Raw genomic sequence first — 23684 nt, 5'->3', positions numbered from 1 at the left:
AAGGAAGAAAGAAAGAGAGAAAGAAAAAAAGAAAAAAGAAAAAAAAAGAATGAAGAGGAAGAAAAAGGAAGAGAAAGAGGGAGAGAGAACAGGAATATTGCTTTATTGCCCAGGCTAGAATGCAGTCTAAAAATGAGAATTGAAAACCTCTTTTATGCCAATAATTGTGCTTAACAATGGAGACAGGAAGGAATAAGGGAAGAAAATAACAAATAAGCAGCCAACCAATATTTCATTTAAACCTATGAAATGCTATGGGATTACTGAGGAGTGATTTACTTCCAATTATGTAGTCACTTTTGGAATAGGTGTGATATGGTACTGATAAGAATGTATGTTTTGTGTATCTGAAGTGGAGAGTTCTATAAATGTTTATTAAGTTTACTTGTTCTGGGTCTGAATTCAAGTCCTGGATATCCTTGTTAATTTTCTATCTCGTTGATCATTCTAATATTGACAATGTGATGTTACAGTCTCCCACTATTATTGTGTGGGAGGCTAAGTCTCTTTATAAGTCATTAAGAACTTGTCTTATGTATCTGGATGCTCCTGTGTTGGGTGCGTGTATATATAGGATGGTTAGCTCTTCTTGTTGCATTGATCCTTTTACCATTATGTAATGTCCTTCTTTGCCTCTTGATCTTTGTTGCCTTAAGGTCTATTTTATCAGAGGTGAGAATTGCAACTCCTGCTTTTTATTTATTTATTTATGTTTGCTCTCTGGTTGGTTGGTAAATCTTCCTCTGTCCTTTGAGTCTTTGTGTATCATTGCATGTGAGATGGATCTGGATACAGCGTACTGATGGGTTTTGGCTTTTTATCCAGTTAATAATATATATGAGTTTAATACTGCCATTTGATGCTAGCCGGATGTATTTTTGGAAAGGCTGATACTGGTTGTTCGTTTATATGTGTAGTGCTTCTTTCAGAAGCTTCTGCAAAGCAGGCCTGGTAATGGTAAAATCTCTAAGTGCTTGCTTGTTTGCAAAAGAGTTTATTTTTCCTTCGCCTGTGAAGCTTAGTTTCACAACTGGCTGGATATGAAATTCTGGGTTGAAAGTTCTTTTCTTTAAGGATGTTGAATATTGGACCCCGCTCTTTTCTGTCTTGTAGGGTTTCTGCTGAGAGATCTGCTGCAAGTCTGATAGGCTTCCCTTTGTGGGTAACCTGACCTTTCTCTCTAGCTGCTCTTAGTATTTTCTCCTTCATTTCAACCCTAGTGAATCTGACGATTATGTGCCTTGGGGTTGGTCTTCTTGAGGAATATCTTTGTGGTGTTCTCTGTATTACCTGGAGTTGAATATTGTCCTGTCTTTTTAGGTTGGGAAAGTTTTCCTGAATAATATCCTGAAGAGTATTTTCCAACTTGGATTCATTCTCTTCGTCACATTCAGGTACACCTATCAAACGTAGATTAGGTCTTTTCACATAGTTCCGTATTTCTTGGAGACTTTGCTCATTCTTTTTTATCCTTTTTTCTCCAATCTTGACTTCTCATTTTATTTTGTTAAGTTGGTCTTCGAACTCTGATATACTTTTTTCTGCTTGATCAATTCGACTGTTAAAACTTGTGCATTCTTTGTGAAGTTCTCGTGTTGTGTTTTTCAGCTCCATTAATTCACGTATATTCCTCTCCAAATTGTCTATTCTTGTTAGCATTTCGTCAAACCTTTTTTTAAAGTTCTTAGTTTCTTTGCATTGGGTTAGAGCAAGTTCTTTTAATTCACAGAAGTTTCTTATCATCCACCTTCTGAAGTCTACTTCTGTTAATGGAACGCACTCATTCTCCATCAGGGCTTGTTCCGTTGCTGATGAGGAACTGTGATCACCTGTAGAGGGAGAGGCATTCTGATTTTGGGTATTCTCAGCCTTTTTACACTGGTTTCTTCCCATCATTGTAAATTTGTCCACCTGTCGTCTTTGTGATTTCCGACTTTCAAATTAGGTTTCTGAGTGGACATTGAGCTTTTTGATTCCCAGCGCCGAAATCTGAGCAATCCACTGCGCTGGCCAAAACAGCGGTGTTAAGATTGATGGTGCTTTTCTGCCCAGGAATTGGCCAAAGGGGGACCCAGTCCTGCTCACTCTGCGCCAAGAACTGCCACACTGAGGCACCAGCAAAACCGCTGCGCCAGCAACAAGAGTCGCGCTAGTGACCCATGGGGCTCCTCCGCTGGGAATCTCCTGGTCCATGAGCAACAAAAATTCTTCTGAAAGTGTGGCATCCTCTCGTTCTCTGCACTTTCACTAGGAGCTACTATCCCAAGCTGCTAGTGGTCAGCCATCTTGGATCTTACTTTTTCATTAAAACATTGGCATCTTAATGATATAGAAATTTAATATGTAAAATTAAATGTAAACATTTCAGCTTCATTTCATATTTTGAAGCAATCTAGACTGTTGTGATGAGTGTATGTCTAAATCTCTAATTCTTAAAAGACTTCTTAATCTTCTAGAAGAAAAATCTCCAAGCAGAATGGCTGCCATTCTGCTTCTTTGAAAGGACAGGATAGTGGGACCAGGACGTTTTATTTTGAGTACCAAGCAAGGGAAATGGAGCACTTTAAGGGCGCCTCTTAGTAACAGGAATTAGGAAATCTGTGTCGAGTACCTCTGATCTAAACAGGAAAACAAGCTGCCTGGAAAGCAGCTGTACCTAATGATACTGTAATGTACGTTAACATTACATTCTCTCAATTTCAGGCAGGTGTAACAGTTCCTTTCCACCAGATTTAAGTAGTTTTACATTTCCTGCCGGCTCTTCTTAAAAAGTAATCTATATTTTTGAACTGATACTTGTTTTATACATGAATTCTTTTTAGATGTGATAAAGCTAAACTTAAAATGTGTGCCTGAATTATGAGACCTTTTTATTAGTTGACCTATGAAGACTAAAACAGAATATACTAGTTTTCAAGAGGGTGGGAGGGTTCCAGCATAGTATCGAATCTTAATCAGGAAAAATTATTCTTTCATGTATGACTCTGAGATTTCTAATCATGCTGTCAAAAATGAAGATAAATGCAACAAATAAATTTAGCTTTCAGTATCCCTGATTTTTACCTAAGCTCATTGCTCCAGGCTTTGATTACCTAAAATAAGCTTGGGTAAAATTGAACTGACTTCAAGAATGCAGCACTTCTTAGTCTTTAGCTCTTTCTTGAGAGAAGCTAGACTTTATTCATTATATTGCTATCACAACTTTACTCTTTCATAATATAAGGATAAATTGTTTACATGTTTGGAGCCTCAGAGTCTGTTAACCAAAATTGCAGAATGGGGGTGCTGGGCATGGTGGCTCATGCCTATGATCCTAGCACTTTGGGAGGCTGAGGTGAGCGGATCACCTGAGGTCAGGAGTTCGAGATTAGCCTGGCCAACGTGGTGAAACCCTGTCTCTACTGAAAATACAAAAATTAGCTGGGGTTGTGGCCACATGCTTGTAGTCCCAGCTACTCAGGAGGCTGAGGGAGGAGAATCATGTGAACTGAGGAATTGGAGGTTGCAGTGAGTCGAGATCATGCCACTGCACTCCAGCATGGGTGACAGCGAGACTCTGTCTCAAAAAAAAAATGTGTCAAGAAAAAAATACGTTCTTAATGGCATTTGTGTTTTATGAAAAATCAGTCACATAGTGTCAGTGTTAAGAAAGGGTCACAGGTTTACAGGTTGTCCCCAGTGGCCATATTTTGAATTGTGATTCTCACAGGTTTAAAGATGTGATTTTTAAAAAAATCAGTGTTTTACCATCTAGTTATTTGATCTTGTCCACTTTTTTGTGTTTAACAAAAGTATAAAACTGGAAGGCAGGAAAAAAAAGACTGTTTTCAGTAAACATGTAGTTTTGTTTTGTCTTTATTAATAGAATGTAATGGGTCTTTAGGATCTTAAGTACTTATGTTTCCTTTGTTATTCAGATGCTAAACTTAAGCAGTTAGAAAAAGAAACTAAAGAAAGTTATTAAGGGGTTTAACTATTTTAAGTTAACATTTAGCTTATCATATTGGTTTCCTGAAGATGTCAGAAATTGTTTTCAGTGTAAGACAAATATCAAAGGTAATAGATCAAGTTTAAAATGTAAACCCACTGTATGTATTATATTGATACCATCATTTTCAGAATCTACTTAAGAGGATTGTGATACATCATTAATAATCTCAGGGATTTTCTTCCATATCTAAAATTTAGACAATACTTATTTCTCTTTTAGTTCATCAATTGCTCTTAGCAAAATAAATTAGGTTGGTCATTTGATGTTCTATTTAAGATGGCTTAGCTTTGTTTCTGTATTACAGTCATTTCCATTAAGACTGTATAAAGGACAGAAAAATACAGAAAAAAAAAAAAAGGAATAAGCACACGCTGAAGGAAAACTAACATCATAAAAGAGATAAACCAAACCCAGCAAACAGAAACGAACATTGAAGAAAACCACAAATAAACACGACTTTGAAAGAAATGTGATTTATACCAAGAAGGATGAGAAGGGATTTTTCATCCATGGAACAATAACCAGCTTATATGAAAACAAAAACCAATTAGGGATTCTGTTGACTCTTGAAATAAAAACAAAAACTAACAAACAAAAAAACCTCAGGGAATTGGCTCCTCTAATGATAATCTGCTCCTCAAATGAATGCATTTGAGGAGCAGATTATCAAACCAGAAGGTCAAATTGAAGAATACTCCTAAATGTGATATAAAAAGGCAAATATAGGGAAAGAAATATTAGATAATATTAAAGATACATTAATCATTTCCAATCCAGAGAATAGGAATTCCCAGGTGGATAGAATGGAAAGAATAGGGGCTGGGGAGAAAAATTCTCTTTCTCTCTGTCTTGCCTCCATCTCTCTCTAGAAAAAAATATACCAGGGCTGAAGGAATATGTTACTCTTCCTATTGAAAGGTCCCACCAAAGAGATTGAAGGAAAACAAACAAAAAACAAACCCCTTCATACCTCGATACATTTCAGAGCTCCACTGATAGAAATTCCTGAGAAGCTCCAGAGAAGCTCCAGAGAGAAAATACACATTTCTTACAAAGGATCAAGAATCATATCAGCTTCAGCTTTTTCATCATATATCCACTTGGATATCTATTAGGCTTTGAATCTTAACTTGGCTGAAATGAAACTATTGGTTCTCTCCTAATCCCCCAGACTTTCCACATCTCTGTGTGCTTTTTCAGCTCCAGTCCTAGTAGTCATACTTACCTCTCCCTTTCTAACCTAGTCACCCCATTGGTAAGTCTTATTGACTCTGCCAACAGACCATGTGCAAGCTTTCTCCCTTTTTACTACCCCATAGTTCCACACAGTGTCCTCCATCTCTGACTGGGGGTGATCATCTCCCTTCACTCTTCCCCTGTTCACTCCCCTTCCACTCTTTTTCTAACATTATAGTACTTCTTTTCCTCCCTTAAATAAGACAAACACATTCTTATCTGAGCTTTTAGTTTTTTCTACTTGGAAAACTCCTGCACCCTGACCCCTAACTCCACATATGTACATGACTGACTCTTCATTCAGACCTTCATTCAACAGTCATCACATCAGGCCGGGCGCAATGGTTCATCCCTGTAATCCCAGCACTTTAGGAGGCCAAGGCTGATGTATCACTTGAGGTCAGGGGTTCGAGACCAGCCTGGCCATCATGGTGAAACCCATCTCTACTAAAAATACAAAAATTAGCCAGGCATATTGGCGCACATTTGTTATTTTTGGAATAGCTGTTTTATATGTTTTAATGTTATTGTAAATGGGATCATTTTAGAAATAACATTTTGGTGTTTATTGTTGTTATATTGGAAGGTAATTAATTTTTGTTTATTGATTTTTAAGGTCTGGAATATTGCTACACTATCACATTAATTGTAGTAATTTATGTATAGTTTATTTTGAATATTCTTGTAGACAAACATCATTTGCAAATAATGACAGTTTTGTTTCTTCTTTTTCAATCCTTATTCCTTTTTACATATTTTATTATGCCTCTGTGCTGGCTAAGATCTTTGAGAATAAGGTTGAAAAGAAGTAAGAGCAGCCATCTTTGTCTTGTTCTCTTGTTTTTTTTGTGTGTTTGTTTTGTGCATTGGTTTTTGAGACGGAGTCTCTGTCACCCAGGGACAGAGACCTTGGCAATGGCGCGATCTCAGCTCACTTCAACCTCCACCTCCTGTGTTCAAGCGATTCTCCTGCCTCAGCCTCTCGAGTAGCTGGGACTACAGGCATGTGCCACCATACCTGGCTAATTTTTGTATTTTTAGTAGAGATGGGGTTTCACCATGTTGGCCAGCCTGGTCTCGAATTCTCAACCTCAGGTGATCTGCCCACCTCAACCTCCTAAAGTGCTGGGATTACAGGTTTGTCTTGCTCTTGTTCTTTAATGCTTTCAAGTATCTTTTTTTTTTTTTTGACACAGGGTCTTGCTCTGTCACCCAGGATGGAGTACAGTGAAATGATCATGGTTCACTGCAGATTTGATTTCCTGGTCTCAAGTGATCCTCCTGTCTCAGCCTCCTGAGTAGCAGCAGGGACTACAGACACACACTATCAAGTGTGTGTATTTTGGTATATCTTTCTGATGAAAATGTGCTAATTAAAAAAAAAAAGTTTTTGTTAGAGACAGGGTCTCACCATGTTGTACAATTCAAGGCTGGTTGCAGTGGGTCACACCTGTAATCCCAGCACTTCGGGAGACTGAGGTGGGCAGATCACCTGATATCAGGAGTTCAAGGCCAGCCTGGCCAACATGGTGAAACCCTGTTTCTATGAAAAACACAAAAATTAGCAGGGCATGGTATGGATGTCTATAATCCTAGCTACTCAGGAGGCTGAGGTGGGAAATAATATTTCATTGTATGGCTATACTACATTTTATTTATCTATTCATCAGTTGATGGATATTTGGGGTGCATCCACCTTTTAGCAATTACAAATAGTGCTGCTATAAATATTTGTGTACAAGTTCTTATGTAAAATAGGTTTTCATTTCTCTTGGGTGTATATCTAGGAGTGGAATTGCTGGTCATGTGGTAACTCTATGTTTAACCTTTTGAGGAATTGCCAGGCTGTTTTCCAAAGCAGCTGCACAATTTTTCATTCCCACCAGGGGAGTATGAGGTTTCTGACTTGTCCACATCCTTGTCAATACTTATTATTCCCTGACTTTTTGATTTTAGTCATTCTAATGGGTGTGAAGTGGTATCTCATTGTGGTTTTGATTTATGATTTATGACTTAATGACATTGAACATCTTTTCATGTGCTTTTTGGTCATTTTTATATCTTCTTTGAAGAAATGTCTATTCAAATCCATTGCTTATTTTTAAGTTGGGTTGTTTGTCTTCTTATTAATGAGTTGTAAGAGTTACTTATATATCCTATATATAAGTCCCCTATCAGATATATTACTTGCAAATATTTTCTTCCATTCTTTGGACTATCTTCTCACTTCTTTTTTTATTTTTATTTTTTGAGGCAGAGTCTTGGGCTGTTGCCCAGGCTGGAGTGTGGTTGCGCGATCTTGGCTCACTGCAATTTCCACCTCCCAGGTTCAAGCAATTCGCATACCTCAGCCTCCCAAATAGCTGGGATTACAGGCGTCTGCCACCATGCCTGGGTAATTTTTGTATTTTTAGTAGAGATGAGGTTTCACCATGTTGTCCAGGCTGGTCTTGAGCTCCTGACCTCAGGTGATCCACCTGCTTTGGCCTCCCAAATAATCCCTCCCTGGGATTACAGACGTAAGCCACCATGCCTGGCCTCTTCTCACTTCTTAATGGTGTAGTTGGAGCACAAAACTTTATTTTTAATGAAGTTCAATTTGTCTAGTTTTTCTTTTATTGCTGTGTATTTGGTATCATATTTAAGATTCCATTGCCAAAGTCAAGATCATAAAGATTTATGCTTGCTCAGGACTTTGAGACCACCCAGAGCAACATGATGAAACCCCGTCTCTACTAAAAATACAAAAAAATTAACCGGGTGTGGTGGCGCGCGCCTCTAGTGCCAGCTACTTGGGAGGCTGAGGCAGGAGAATCGCTTGAGCCCCAGAGGTGAAGGTTGCAGTGAGCTGAGATCGTGCCACTGCACTCCAGCTTGGGCTACGGAGTGAGACTCTCTCAAACAAACAATCAACAACAACAACAAAAATATTTATGCTTATGTTTTATTCCCAGAATTTTATAGTTTTAGCTATTACATTTAGATCTGTGATCTATTTTTATATTTGGTGTGTGGTATAAGTGTCCAATGAAAAATAATACTTTTTCATTAAATGTTCTTAGTATCTGCTTCTAATTTTTTGAAGAGTTTGTGAAAAATTCATATTAATTCTTTGAATGTTTGGTAAAATTCACCAGTGAAGCTATCTAGACCTGTGCTTTTCTTTGTAGGGTAGTTTTAAAAATTACTAATCTAGTCTCTTTATTGGTCTATTCAAATTTTTTTATTTATTCTTGAGTCAGTTTTGGTAATTTCTGCCTTCCTAGAAAGTTGTTGATTTCATCTGAGTTATCTAATTTTTTTGGCACACAATTGTTGTAGTGTTTTTTATAATTCTTTTTATATCTGTAAGATTGGTAGTAATGTCTCTCATTTCTTGTTCTAGTAATTTGAGTCTTTTCTCTTTTTTTTCTTGGTTAATCTCACTAAAGATATGAAATTTAGTTAATTTTTAAAAATATCCAACTTGGCCAAGCATGGTGGCTCACACCTATAATCCCAGCACTTTGGGAGGCTGAGGCGGGTGGATCACCCGAGGTCAGGAGTTCAAGACCAGCCTAAAAAAATACAAAAATTAGCTGGGCATGTGGTGTGGTCTATAGTCCCAGCTACTCAGGAGGTTGAGGTGAGAGGATCACTTGAGCCTGGGAGGTGGAGGTTGCAGTAAACCGAGATTGTGCCATTGCATTCCAGCCTGGGAGCCTGGGTAACAGAGTAAGACCCTACCTTTAAAAAAATAAAAATCCAATTTGTGATTTTGTTGATTTTCTCTATTGTTTTTCTATTCTCTATTTCATTAATTTCTACTCAGTGTTTATTATTTCCTTTCTTCCTCTTGCTATATCTTTTCATTTGTTTTAAAATTTCTGAGATATCTGTAGTGATATCCTTTTAAAAAAATTTTGTGTTTTTACTATTTGTTTCTTTTCTTTTTTTGTCTCTTCTCTTCTCCTTTCTTTTCTTTCTTTTCTTTTCTTCCTTTTGAGACAGGGTCTTACTCTCTCACCCAGGCTGTAGTGTAGTGGCATGATCATAGTTCACTGCAACCTCAAACTCTTTAGTTCAAATGATCTTCCTGCCCCAGCCTCCCTAGTAGCTGAGACAGCAGGCAGGTGGCACCATGCCCGGCTAATTAAAAAAGTTTTTTAAAAAAAAGTTTTGTGGCCGGGTGCAGTGGCTCACGCCTATAATCCCAACACTTTGGGAGGCTGAGGTGGGTGGATCACGAGGTCAAGAGATCGAGACCATCCTGGTCAACATGGTGAAACCCCGTCTCTACTAAAAATACGAAAATTAGCTGGGCATGGTGGTGCGCGCCTGTAATCCCAGTTACTCGGGAGGCTGAGGCAGGAGAATTGCTTGAACCCAGGAGGTGGAGGTTGCAGTGAGCCAAGATTGCACCATTGCACTCCAGCCTGGGTAACAAGAGTGAAACTCCATCTCAAAAAAAAAAAAGAAAAATTTTTTTTGTGAAGATGAGGTGTCACTATGTTGCCCAGGCTAGTCTTGAACTCCTAGGCTCAAGTGATTCTCCCACCTCTACCTCCCAAGATGCTGGTATAATTGGTGTGAGCCACTGTGCCTGGTTTCTTTTTGTTTCTTAGTATATCTTTCCCGAACTTTCTTAATTCTGTTAGTCTTTTCAAAGAATCAATTTTCGGTTTTGTTAACTGCTCTTATTTTAATTGTTTCCTTTCTTTCATTTTCCTGTATTTATTCTGTTGGTCTTTTTTCAATTTTTAAACTCATTAAATCCCAGACTCTCCTTTTTCCCAACATAATTGCTCATTTCATTTTATTTTATAAGCTTTGATGTACAGTATTTTGTTTCTGTCAGGTTCCAAGTAATTTCTAATTTCCATTTAAAAAATTATTTCAGAAGTATATTTCTTAGTTTCTTAACAAATGATATATTTGTGTAAACGTTTAAATTTTTATAATTGATTTTAGCTGGATTTCTAATGTAATTTCCTTGTGGTCAGAGAATGTGGTTTGTATGATACCCATCCTTAAAAAGTTTTTTTCTTTTTGTTATTAGTTACAGCAGCAATAGGAAAAAAAATTATTCTTGCTTTATGACTTGCTCTCTGGTCATTTTTTAATAAATATATTCTGTGTGCTTGAGAATATAATGAGTCTTGTTTGTTGAGGGAAACGTTCCTGTATATGCTCATTCTATCAAACTTTATAATTAATTTGCTTAAATCTAAATTTTTACTAACATTTTGGCTCTGAATTACTTAAAGATATGTGCTAACATCTTTTTATTCATTATGAATTTGTCAAATTCTCCTGATATAGTTTATAAGTGTTTGTTTTATATATTTTGAAACTATGTTTTAGGTGCATATGAGGCTAGAATTGGCATATCTTTCTGATGAAAATTATCTTTTATAATTACATACAGACTCTCGTTATCTCATTTGGCCTTAACATTTACTTCGTTTATAATTAATATAATTATACCAGTTTTCTTTTCATTAGTATTTGCCTTATATATATATTTTTTCTTTTTCTTTCTTTCTTTTCTTTTTTTCCTTTTGAGACAGGGTCTTGCTCTGTTGCCCACGCTGGAGTACAGTGGCATGAAGATGGCTCACTGCAGCCTTGACCTCCTGGGTTCAAACAACCTTTTCACCTCAGCCTCCTGAGTAGCTGGCACTACAGGCCTATGCCATTATGCCTGGTTAATTTAAAAACTTTTCTTTGTAGAGACAGCATCTTGGCATGTTGTCCAGGCTGGTCTCAAACTCCTGGCCTCAGGTGATCTTCCTGTCTCAGATTCCCAAAGTGCTGGGATTACAGGCATGAGCCACTGCACCTAGACTGCATTATATATCTTTTGTATCCTTTTGCTTTCCACTCTTCTGTAACTAGTCTTGTGTTTTAGACTTTTTTAGTACACGGCACATAGGCTTAAAAAAATTTTTTTTGGCAAAGTACAGTGGCTCATGCCTGTAATCCCAGCATGTTGGGAATCTGAGACAGGAAGATCACCTGAGGCCAGGAGTTTGAGACCAGCCTGGACAACATGGTGAAACCCTATCTACTCTCTCTCTCTCTCTCTCTCTCTCACACACACACACACACACACACACACTTAGCCAGGCATGGACTACACCTGTAGTCCTAGCTATTTGGGTGACTGAGGTGGGAGGATTGCTTGAGCCTGGGAGGTCGGGGCTGCAGTGAGCCATGATTGTGCCCCTGCACTTAGCCAGGGTGGCACAACAAGACCCTGCCTCAAGAAAAAAAATTTATTATGGGTATAAAGAGAGAGAGAGAGAGAAATGAGGCCCAAGGAGGGTCACGTCAAGGTTCTAGAGACCAGGAGACTCCTGACTTTGGCTACTGAGACAGAGTATCAACCTCAAAACATCCCACCCCACCTCTCCCTGGCTCTAATCCCTCTCCCTTCTGTGGGGACCTTATTCTGTGAGCCGTGACCCTCTCCTCTGGTGACTCTACTGAGAATATAAAGGTCAATCTTCTTGCACCTTTAAAGTAAAAATCTTTGGAACAATTCTCTCCTCCGGCTGCTGCCTCATCTCTCTCTTCCTCTGCACTGGCAAGTTTCTCAAAAAGTTACTCCTGCCTGTTTTACCACACAGTTGCCCAATCCAGATACATAGGAATTATGCTTGGCTCCTGCTTCCCCTCAATTCTCCTCATCAAATGACTCAGAAAGTCTTTTAAATTCCATCTCAAAAATAGATATGGATTTTAAATGTTCCACCTGCTGCTCTCTCTGCCACTGCTGTGACATGGGTACCCATCATCTCTTGCCTGGACCTCTGTACCTTCTCCTGGGATTGGATTTCTGATCCTTTCACAAGCTGACAGTGATCCTCTTTGCCTCTCTGAGTCCTCACACCCTTACCTGTTCCCCCACCAAAGCTTTCTGGGATTTGCTGAGGTTTGGGAACTCCAAGTCCTTCAACTGGAATTACACGGGATACCCACGCACACTCCCGACTGCCATAGCTGCTGCTCCTGAGATTAGACCAGAGAGGTGACTCATTTTCATTGGTTACCATCCCCAGAAATGCTCTGTCACCATGGCCCTTTAGGGTCTGATGCTGGGGCTGGCATGCTGAGCTCTGGGGACAGCCTCCCAGAAGGCCAATTAGTCTGGGTAATTGAAACTTGCTACTGGCAGTCTTTATAATTAGACAGGTTTCCTGCTGGGAGTCAATCCCCTGGACTGTCCAGGTGCTTTTCCTACTCTTAAAGAGGCATAGAATTGGATTATGTGACTCAGTATCCCAAGGAGTTCCTTGTTCTTGCCTCCATAGAAATAATGATATTGCATGGTTGGGAGCAGTGGCTCACGCCTGTAATACCAGCACTTTGGGAGGCCAAGGTAGGTGGATTGCCTGAGGTCAGGAGTTTGGGACCAGCCTGGCCAACATGGTGAAACCCTGTTGCTACTGAAAATACAAAAAAACAATTAGCCAGATGTGGTGTTGGGTGCCTGTAATCCCACCTACTCAGGAGGCTGAGGCAGGAGAATCACTTGAACCTGGGAGGTGGAGGTTGCAGTGAGCTGAGATCATGCCACTGCACTCCAGCCTGGGTGACAGAGTGAGACTATGTCAAAAAAGGAAAGAAAGAAAGAAAGAAAATTAAAAAAAATAATGATATTGCCTCAGCGTGGGATGGAGAATAAATAGACCTCAGAGTCTTTCACCAGAGGAAAGTGTTACTTTTCCTCTACTTTTAGGTTTCTCAGCAGATGAACTACTGATGTTTGGACAAGACAAGTGTTCCTCCTACGGGACCATCACACTCATTGCAGGCTATTTGCCATGCATGGATCCTGCACACTAGATGCTTACCCAATCATCCTGATAACGCCAAATGCTCCCACATATTTCCAAATATTCTCTAGGGAGATAGTTAGGCCCCAAGCCTCATCAAACGCACCTAGTGGACATCCACGAGCAAGGAAGTCATTGAGATTACAGTGTGCTGAAATCATCTGATGATTTTTAGGCTGGTTTTGTCCATAGGACCTAGATCTTCAGCTCTCTGAGATCAGTGGCTACGTTTGATTCATCTAGGTGTGAGGTGTGCCACTGTTCAATAGAAATACAATGCAAGCAAGATAATTTAAAATTTTCTAGTAGCCACATTAGAAAAGTAAAATGAAACGGGTGAAATTAATTTCAGTAACATTTTATTTTGCTCAATATATAAAAAATATGACTATTTTAACCTGTAGACAAGATTTAAAAGTTACTAATGACATATTTTACATTCTTTTGTGTACTACGTCTTTGAAATGGAGTGTAGGTTGGGCGCAGTGGCTCACGCCTGTAATCCCAGCACTTTGGGAGGCCAAAGTAGGCGGAGCAGGAGGTCATGAGTTTGAGACCAGCCTGACTAACCCTGTGTCTGCTAAAAATAAAAAAATTAGCCAGGCATGGTGGCGCATGCCGGCAATCCTAGCTACTCAGGAGGCTGAGGTAGGAGAATCGCTTGAACCTGGGAGGCAGAGGTCGAAGTGAGCTGAGATCACCCCACTGCACTCCAGCCAGGGCAACACAGCGAGACTCCATCTCAAAAAAAAAAAAAAAAAAGAAAAGAAAAGAAACAGAATTCTTAACTCAGACTAGCCACATTTCAAATGCCCAATAGCCATGTGACTAGTGGGTACCATATTGGACAGCACTAGAAATCTCTGTTCACTTACTTTCTTGCACAACTATTGCCTACTTTTTTCTGCCAACATTTTTTGGGTGTTTTCTTCGTATTTCAAACATAGAGAAAGGTTCAAACATATTTCAAACACACAGAAAGGCTGAAAGAATTGTACAGTTGAATATATATATGTACTAGTGCTAAGCCATGTACTTTACACTAGTGTCTGCAATTGTTACCTACTTGCTACATTTTTCACATGTCAATTTGTCTATCCAACCATCTCTCTATGACATTTTTTGATTATTGTCTACTTTTTAGAAGTGTTTCTTTTTATGTATGTGTAGGATAGGTTGAAAACCCACTCAGGAAATTATTATGTCTTTGGACATCGTTCTACAAAAGCCTAATCAGGAGTTTTTTCAAATTTCAGGGCAAAAGAACTTGAAAGCTTCTCTCCTTTTCCTCTTTATTATCCTCTTATGCCTGTTTCCTGATTTTTCTCTCCTGTGGATTCTCAGAGACATGAGTTCTCTTTCCCATCAGAGAGCAAACTTTCTGAATGAAGCATCATGTTCAGTTACATCTCTCAGCCTAGCACAATATTGTGATGGATTAGAGGTAGGCTTTGGGGTCAGGCAGGTCTGTGCTTTATTCTGGCTCTGTCATTTACTACTGCATGACCCAGAGTGGGAGCTTTATTTGTTTATTTTTGAAGACAGAGTCTCATTGTATCTCCCAGGCTGGAGTGCAGTGGCACAATCTTGGCTCAATGCAATCTCCACCTCCAGGGTTCAAGCAATTCTCCTGCCTCAGCCTCCTGAGTACTTGGGATTATAGGTGCCGGGCTATTTTTTGTATTTTTAGTAGAGGCCAGGTTTTACCATATTGGCCAGGCTGGTCTCGAACTCCTGACCTCAGGTGATCCGCCCACCTCAGCCTCTCAAAATGCTGGGATCGCAGGTGTGAGCTACTGTGCCCAGCAAGAATGAGTGCTTTCAGTCTCTAAGCCTCATATGTAATGTGAGGACAATGGGTTTGTTGTGAGATTTAAATGAGATACATTTGTAAAGTGTAATTATTCTAGCAATTATTAAAATAGTTGGGAGGAAAAGGAAAGGGGTTTATTACTTATGAATGACTCCTTTTGTGCTTTCCTTGTGAACACATAGGTCCCAGAATTTATGCAGTGTGTTGTAGTAATTTATATTTCTGTCTCCTGTCCTAGGTAAAAAGCTCTTGGAAGGCATGGACTGTCTTTTTTCTACCCAGCCTCGGTACCAGGCACAGAGTCTAGTTCAACATATGTTAGTTACATAAATGAATATAATTTTAAGTGTCACAATTATCTTTAGATAATGGTTTCAGAATATTACAAAGACTTGAAAATCCAGAGAGCAATGAACCTTAGAGTACACAGATTCAATCTGTCTCCAGTTCTTCCCTTGTTGTGTACGAGGGCAAACTTAGGCTCAAGAAGTTCACTCTGTTTACTGCATATGCATGTCTCAAAGCGCCTGAGCACGCTGTCCAGGGACCATCACACTTATTGCAGGATGTTTCCATGCTTGGATCCTGCACACTAAATGCTTACCCAGGCATCCTGATAACACCAGGTGCTTCCACACATTTTTCAAGTATTCTCTAGGAATGGATTTCTGATCCTTTCACAAGCTGACAGTGATCCTCTTCTCCTCTCTGAGCCCTCACACTCTTACCTGTTCCTCAACCAAAGCTTTCTGGGATTTGCTGAGATTTGGGAACTCCAAATCTTTCAACTTGAGTTACACGGGACACCCACGCACACTCCCAACTCCCATAGCTCCAGCTCCTGAGATTAGATCAGAGAAATGACTAGTTTTCATTGGGTACCATCTGCTGGGTATCACTGCTCAGAGAGAAGCCCTATTAAGATTGTATCATGTAGCTCTTCAGACTTTTGTCTGTACATGTTTATATGTGTAACACAAACATTGCTAGCACTAACCACCCTGCGTGTACAGATGAGGTCACATTTTCATGAATACCTAGGTTTTGTAGACCATACTCCGCATCCAAATAACATCAGTGCCTCAGTTTATTCACCTCTAGCCCTATCTTCCTGTAGTCTCTCTATTTATTTTTTAAGCTCTCCAGCAGCTGCCACACACATTTTGCACTTTGTGCCTCTCTTCTCTCTCCTTCCCATCATCTCTTGGGGCCAGAAGGAACTGGGCTTCTCCCAGGCCTGGATATCATGGCCTCCCTCTACCTCAGACTTCAAACTTCAGCTACATGTGGCTGTCACATGTGGAATTGGGGAGCCTTCTACATTATGAGGGAGATCTGCATGGGCTGGGTGCTTGTTTGGTTCTTCATTCAGTATGTTGAAAGGGAGAGAAAAAAGAATGTGAAAATCCTCTCAGGAAACTGGCTTGACTTGCAGGGAAAAGGCCTACTTTGAAGGTCAAAGACCGTATGTATATTAAACTCCTTCTTCCTTGCATTCTTTTTGTAGTAATTCGACTCTCTCTCCAAGCAGACGCCCTGGAACAACTAGAAAGAAACTTACATATTTGGAAAAGTAACTTTAAAAAGCAGGTTATCATCCTAGGCAACATAGCAAGACCACATCTCTACAAAGAATAAAAAAAAATAGCCAGACATGGTGGCACACAAGGAGTCCCAGTTACTCGGGAGGCTGAGGCAGGAGGATTGCTTGGGCTTGGGAGGTCGAGGCTGCAGTGAGCTGTGATCGTGCCACTGCACTCTAGCCTGGTGACAGAGCAAGATCCTATCTCAAAAAAAATATATTAATACTTTTCAAAAATATTATCTCTATTGCATATGAGAATTCACCTAACAGATGCTTCTGGCAGGTTGTTTGCAAGTCTCACAGGATCAATATCCACTGAAGTATAGCCTGGGCTATAACATGGGCTCCTCCCTTTCAGACACATGGTGCGGCGCTTCGGTTATTCAGGTCTTCTTTCACAGCTCTCAGTGAAGAGTTGCTTTTTCTTTTGTTCATGTGGGTCTTCCACATCTCTTGTTAAGTTTATTCTTAGAAGTTTTATATTTCTGTTTTTAAATTTCAATAACGCCTTCTTTCTGTTTTAGCTATTAATTACTGTTTTGTAGGAAAATCACTGATTTTGTATTTTTATTTAAAAATTTTAAAATTAAAATATATTATTACTATTATTTAGAGATGAGGTTTCATCATGTTGTCTAAGCTAGTCTTGAATTCCTGGTGTCAAGTGATCTGCTCACCTTGGCCTCCCAAAATGCTAGGATTATGGGCGTGAGCCACTGCATCTGGCCAAAATTTAAATTAAAATTAAAAAGTTCCTGAAGGAAATTAAAAGTCCTACTCCAGTGCACACATGAATGATAAGAAAGCAAAACAGCCTTATTGTCGATATGGAGACAGTTTGAGTGGTCTGGATAAACGATGAACCAGCCACAACATTCTCTTAAACAAAAGCCTAATCCAGAGCAAGACCCTAACTCTCCTTCATTCTATGGAAGCTGACAGAGGTGAAGAGGCTGCAGATGAAAAGTTGGATGCTAGCAGAGGCTGAAGGAAAGAAGCCATCTTCATAACATAAAAGTACAAGGCGAGGCAGCATTCACACGTTGGCTAACTGTTGGGTGCAAGAGGCTTCACTTTCAGTCTGTCTTGGCATTCAACATGCCTTCCTCACTAAGGTTAAATAATTTCTAGTTTTTGATTTAAAGTGAGAGACATGACTCTTCCTTTCATTGAGCATTTAGATGCCATTGTAGGGTTATTAATTGACTTTATTTTCATATCGTTGTGTCTTAGGGAATAGGAAAACCCTATGAGAAGAAAAGAGATGGAGGAAAGGCTAGTCAGTGAGCAGCCAGAACACACGCATTACTGAATAACATGATAGGGATGCAGTTCATGGTGCCCCAAAACAATTACAATAGTAACATCAAAGATCACTGATGACAGATCACCATAACAGATATGCTAGGAATGAAAACATTTGAAGTATTGTGAGAATTATTAAAATGTGTGACACAGGGACGTGAAGTGAGCACATGCCGTTGGAAAATAGTGTCTACAGACTTGCTCGAAGTGGGTTGCCACAAACCTTCCATTTGTTGTTTTTGTTTTGCTTTTTTTGAGACAGTCTCATTCTATCACCCAGGCTGGAGTGCAGTGGTGTAATCTCAGCTCATGGCAACCTCTGCTTCCTGAGTTCAAGCAATTCTTATGTGCTATAGCTGGCCTGGAGCCAGAACCTGAGCAACGCCATTTTATAAGACAAAGCTGTGTCTCCAAAAATGAGTTGTAATAACTGCCCCATTCTCTTTGCAATAACTGCTAACTTGGTTTCTGTAAATAAGACTGCTAGTCTGCTCTGGATAATGTCCACCAGGTGAAGTTGTTTACCTTTCTCATCAGTAACTAACAGAATTGCTGGCCTTTGCTTATCAGAATGCACAGCCCAAGCTAATCTCATCTTGGCCCCTGTGAACTAAGATCTGTAATTTCCACCGGTACCCAAACCATGTGTAAACTAACGTTTGTCTTGACTTTTGTGAATCATTTATGTAGCAATTAAAGTGACAATAAGCCCCCGAGCCCTCGGAATGTCCGGAGGCCCCCACCCCTGTCCCTGCCCAGGAGATGATTTACAAAATCCACCAGCCCTCGGAATGTCTGAAGCCCTTTCATCCTCCTCCCCGCTCCTCAACCCCACTCCCAAGGTGGTCTTTCGGGTATAAAAAGCCTTGACACTCTCCCCTTGTGGCCACGGGTTTGAGAGATGTGAGTCCTCCGTGGTCACCAGCAATAAAGACCCTGCAATTTGGCATACTTTAGTCTTGGTGAATTATTTTAATCTCGCATCCCAATACTACACTTGTGCCTCAGCTTCCTGAGTAGCTGGGATTACAGGTGTGAGCCACCACGCCTGGCTAATTTTTGTATTTTTAGTAGAGATGGGGTTGGCCTCACTAGGTTGGACAGGCTGGTCTTGAACTCCTGACCTCAAGTGATCCACCCACCTTGGCCCCAAAATGCTGGGATTACAGGCATGAGCTACTGAGCCCAGCCCAAGACAACATATTTTTAAAATATGAAACCACCCTCACATTCCTAGAATAAATTTATTTTATGGAGTATTCGTCTCCCAATGTTTTGTTAGGGATAGAACATTAATCGGATAGAATTCTGAGATTTGTAGTGTTTTTGTGCTATAGTTGTTAGGTTTGGTATCAGGGTTATGCTACTTTTATAAAGTAAGTTATGTGAATTAAAAAAATAAACGAAGATATCTTCAAACAGCTCCTGTTGTGGTTTGTAGGATTATTTTATTTACCCCTTTTCTTTTTTTAAAAAAGGTAGACTTTATTGTTTAGAGCAGTTTTAGGTTCACAAAAAATTTGAGTGGAGGTTACAGAGATTTCCCATGTGAACCCCCCTCCGCTATTATCAGTGTTCCACAACACAGAGGTACGTTTGTTATAACCCACTCTACGTTGACACCTCATCTCCCAAAGGCCATTGTTCACAGTAGGGTTCATTCTTGGTGTTGTACATTCTATGGATTTTGACAAATTTTGAAATGACACGTATCCATCATCATAGTGTTTTATAGAGTTAGTTTCACTGCCCTAAAAAATTCCCTGCACTCACCTCCTGCCTCCTTCCAGCCCCTGGCAACCACTGATCTTTCTACTATCTCCATAGTTTTGCCTTTTCCAGAATGTTAAATAGTCACAATTGTACATATGTAGCCTTTTGAGATTGGCTTCTTTCACTTAGCCATATGCATGTAAGTTTCCTCCATGTTTTCTCATGGCTTGAGAGTTCATTTCTTTTTAGTGCTGAATAACGTTCCATTGTCTGGTATACCACAGTTTATCCGTTCACCTGCTGAAGGACCTCTCAGTTGCTTCCAAGTTTTGTCAATTATGAATAAAGTTGCTGTAAACACCCACATGCAGATTTTTGTGTGGAAACAAGTTTTCAGCTAATTTCGGTAAATTCCAAGGAGTGTGATTGCTGGATTGTATGGTAGAGTGTGTTTAGTTTTACATGAAAATTCAAACTGTTTTCTATGACGGTGTATCATTTGGTTTTTCTTTATTGTTTTAATGTTAAAATTTCTCCTGGATATAGCTAGATGCTCTGGCCTCTCTAAATAGTTTGCTTAGGTGGGACATAGTAGCTCACACCTATAATCACAGCACTTTGGGAGGCCAAGTTGGGAGGATTGCTTGAACCTAGGAGTTCAAGACCAGCCTGGACAACATGGCAAAAACCTGTCTCTACAAAAAAATTTTTTAAAATTAGCCAGCATGGTGGGATCTGCCTGTAGTCCCAGCTACTTGAGAGGCTGGGGCGGGAGGATCACTTGAGCTCAAGAGGTCAAGGCTGCAGTGAGCCAACTGTGATGGTGCCACTGCACTTCAGCCTGGGTAACAGAATGAGACCCTGTCTCCAGATAGATAGATAGATAGATAGATGTTTGCTGAGTACTAAGTGCACTTTTTGATCTAAAAACTTAATTCTTCAAGTCAGGAAATTTTCTTTATGTTTCTTTAATGATTGTTTCTCCATGGACTCTATTCTCTATTTCTGGAATGCCTATTATATAGGTATATTTGATTTCTGGATCTTTCTTTTCTTTCTCTCTCTCCCTTTTAATCTATTTATTTATTTCTGAGTTATAGGGAAGGTTCTCAAAGCAATCTTTCCAGATTTGGTTTTTAATTGGAAAAAAGTTCCCTGGTTTTGCATATTTTCCATATTCATATATAGATTGACTTTTGGAATTGTATTTACAATGTAAATTAGGGAATTTTACTGGTTTTGCTTCTTAGATTTGAATAACCCTAGTAATAAAGATATAATAACTTATATGTTTTTTCATATGTCTAGAAATTTTTATCTAATTGCTCACTTTGTGGAGGGACCTAGATCTACATTTGTTTGGGATTGAGGTTTGAAATGGGTCCTATAAAAGATGTGTAGATCATCTTCAAACATGTTGGTTCCGGCAATGGGAAAATAAACAAAATGGCATATTTATAGTTTAGTTTTTCTGGATTGGGAGCTCCAATCCACCATGATTAGGGCAGGGAGAGCTTCTGAGAAGAGAGCAGTTTGCTGTTCTGCTGGGCAACTTTGTTGAGGCAGACCAAGGTTGGCCAGAAGAATGTCCCCTTCCCTAACTGGCATGAGCACCTGGTTGGAAACCTGCTGGCCAATGTCCTTGCTTTTCTGCGCAAACCAAAAGATGAGCTGAGCCTTGGCCACCTTCTCTGTGAGTAAGCACTCACAATTCCCAAGGCTGCTCAATTTGTCTCCTGCTTACGCCCATCTCAGCCTGGCTCCTAGTCCTGGCTGTCTACTGTGGGGCTTTAGGGAGACTCTCCTGGCTTATCCTCCATTGTTTCCCAGGAATGTCTTTCTTTAGTCAATACATCCATCAGCCTGGTTCCATTTGCACTGTACCTTGTAGAAATTCCTTGAAGTTTATGGGACAGTAACGTGATTTTTTTTTTTAACTGATTTCCAGTGTGGAATAGGACTTTCCCTCTTTTACTTCTTTGTCTATTTCAATGGGAATTTGGAATGGGGATGATTTAAATGCATGGGTCCAAATTATGGTCTATAAACAACCATCAGATGCTGTAACTTTTGACAGGTCCGAATACAAAACTGATTTATTTACAGTGTCACCACTAGGTGGTGCCACCAATTAGTGAAAACAATGTGGTTGCTATGGCTGGACTTCCAAGAACCACCTGCAGCTACTACAAGCACCAGTTTGTGAGTTGTCTGGAACTTGCATTCACCTGTGCGTATTTACATGAGCATGTGCACACACAATTATTAGTGTGTGAGTTTTCCCACAGAGCAATGTTGGTTTACAAGCCTGTGCATGAGTCTGTGCTAAATAATACGAGTTTCAAAAGGCTTACCAATCAGCTATGTGGTCCAGAATGGGAGTTCCTTGGGTGGGAAGTTCCCAATCCTGGGGGGGAAATACAATGACAAGCTTTTCTGAGGCAGGGATTCCTGAAACACAGCCACAGTGTCCTTAAAGTTGTAAGTCCTGCAAACCCTTGTGTATAGTCAAGCCTCCAAGAAGGTCTCTGTCTGTTTCTTCTCCTTCTCCTTCTTCTTCCTCCTCCTCCTCCTCCTTCTTATTCTTCTTTCTTTTCAAGACAAGGTCTTGCTCTGTTGCCCAGGCTGGAGCACAGTGGTGCGATCTCGGCTCACTGCAGCCTCAACTTCCTGGGCTCAAGCAATCCTCCCACCTCAGCCTCCTGAATAGCTGGGATTACAGACACATGCCACCATGCTTAGCTAATCTTTTATAATTTTTGTAGAGACAGGATTTTGCCATGTTGCCCAGGCTGGTCTTGAACTTCTGGACTCCAATGATCCACCCCCCTCAGCCTCCCAAAATGCTGTGATTACAGGCTGCTGCACCTGGCTGTGTCACTTCTTAACATTTATGCCTAGTGTTCCATTACTGGAACTCTAATTATGTGGGAGTTATTTATATCCTACTGATCAAGATCATTGTCAAGGTCTGATTGCAAAAATTTTAAAAAATGCAAACTCAGGCATAAATGGGTTAAGTTGCAGAGGACTGTGGTCTCAATGCCTGTCCTTCACTGCCCCTCTGGTGCCCAAAGCATCTAATCAAATGTTCACCTTGGGATCTACTATCCAGATGGGGAGTGAGCCTGTACCTAAGGAAACAGATGTTGTGTATATGTGAGGAAGTCCTGAACCCCTGCCCCCTCCAGGCTCATTCGCATCTCCACCTCATCTTCCCACTATCTCTGTGGAAAGCCTGGCTGATCTCAGGCTTTCACTCCAGATGGCCCCCTCACTGCAGGGACAGTGCTCTGGTGAGTACCTGCTGTATAGATTAGCTCACAAGGCTGGGAGAACTTAAGCGAGTCTTTCCCTTCTCTGGTCTCAGTTTCTCCATCTGTCAGTGAGGGCTGGGTCTGGGTGATTCCAAGGGGCCCTTTGAGCTGACGGAAGTTCTTCAAGTTCATGGTTGTAAGTCCCGGCCCTGCCCCACCGCCAGTGTCTGGTCGGGGGTAGGAGTCTTCCTGGAGAAGTTCTGAGGATGAAAATCCTGTTTGACTTCCTCCTCCTCCTCATAGCAGACTTCCTTCCTTAACTTCCCTAGGGAAGGCAGCGGGGCTCCCGGGGCCCCAGGAGTCTGCAGGAAGAGTTCTTATTCCAGCATCATTAAAAGTTCAAGTGGCTCCCCCAAGGGCCAAAGAAGTGCCAGGATTCATTAGACCTGCTGCCTCCTGAGCCCAATTTGTTTGAAGGGAATGTTTAGTCTTTTCATTTGGTGAGGGTTTTAATTAAGAGTTTGAGGCCTCCCTGAGAGAGCTCAGCTCAGATTGAGGTCAGAGGGGGAAGGGTCCCTGGAGGTCACCTCTTGCCCTGGGAACTCTGCAGAGGAGACAGGCTGGGTCAGGGGAAGGGGTTTGCCCAATGTCACGGTGGAGGTGTTGCCAGAGCTCAGAGAACCAGCCTTGCAGTGTCTGCAGACATTCCTCCAGGTGGCAGGTGGCAGGGAGATGAGCACAGACCCTGAGGAGGTTGGGGGGAGGGGCTGAGGACTCAGCCTGGAAGGATCCTGCAGAGCCAGACACATAACTGGGGCTTTGGGAGCCCCACTGCATGTGAGGAAGAGCTTGGAGAACAGCCCAGCATGCCCATAGCAGAAAGGGTTGCCCAGGAAGAGCGTGAGCACCTGTCACTGAGGCCCGTGAGCAGGATGGGATGGCGCCTCCCAGGAGGAACAGAACA

Source organism: Aotus nancymaae, unplaced genomic scaffold (assembly GCF_030222135.1).
Source record: "Aotus nancymaae isolate 86718 unplaced genomic scaffold, 86718_ANA_hifiasm-v0.15.2.pri h1tg000003l, whole genome shotgun sequence".
Taxonomy (NCBI): Eukaryota; Metazoa; Chordata; class Mammalia; order Primates; family Aotidae; genus Aotus; species Aotus nancymaae.
This window is presented reverse-complemented; position numbering follows the sequence as displayed.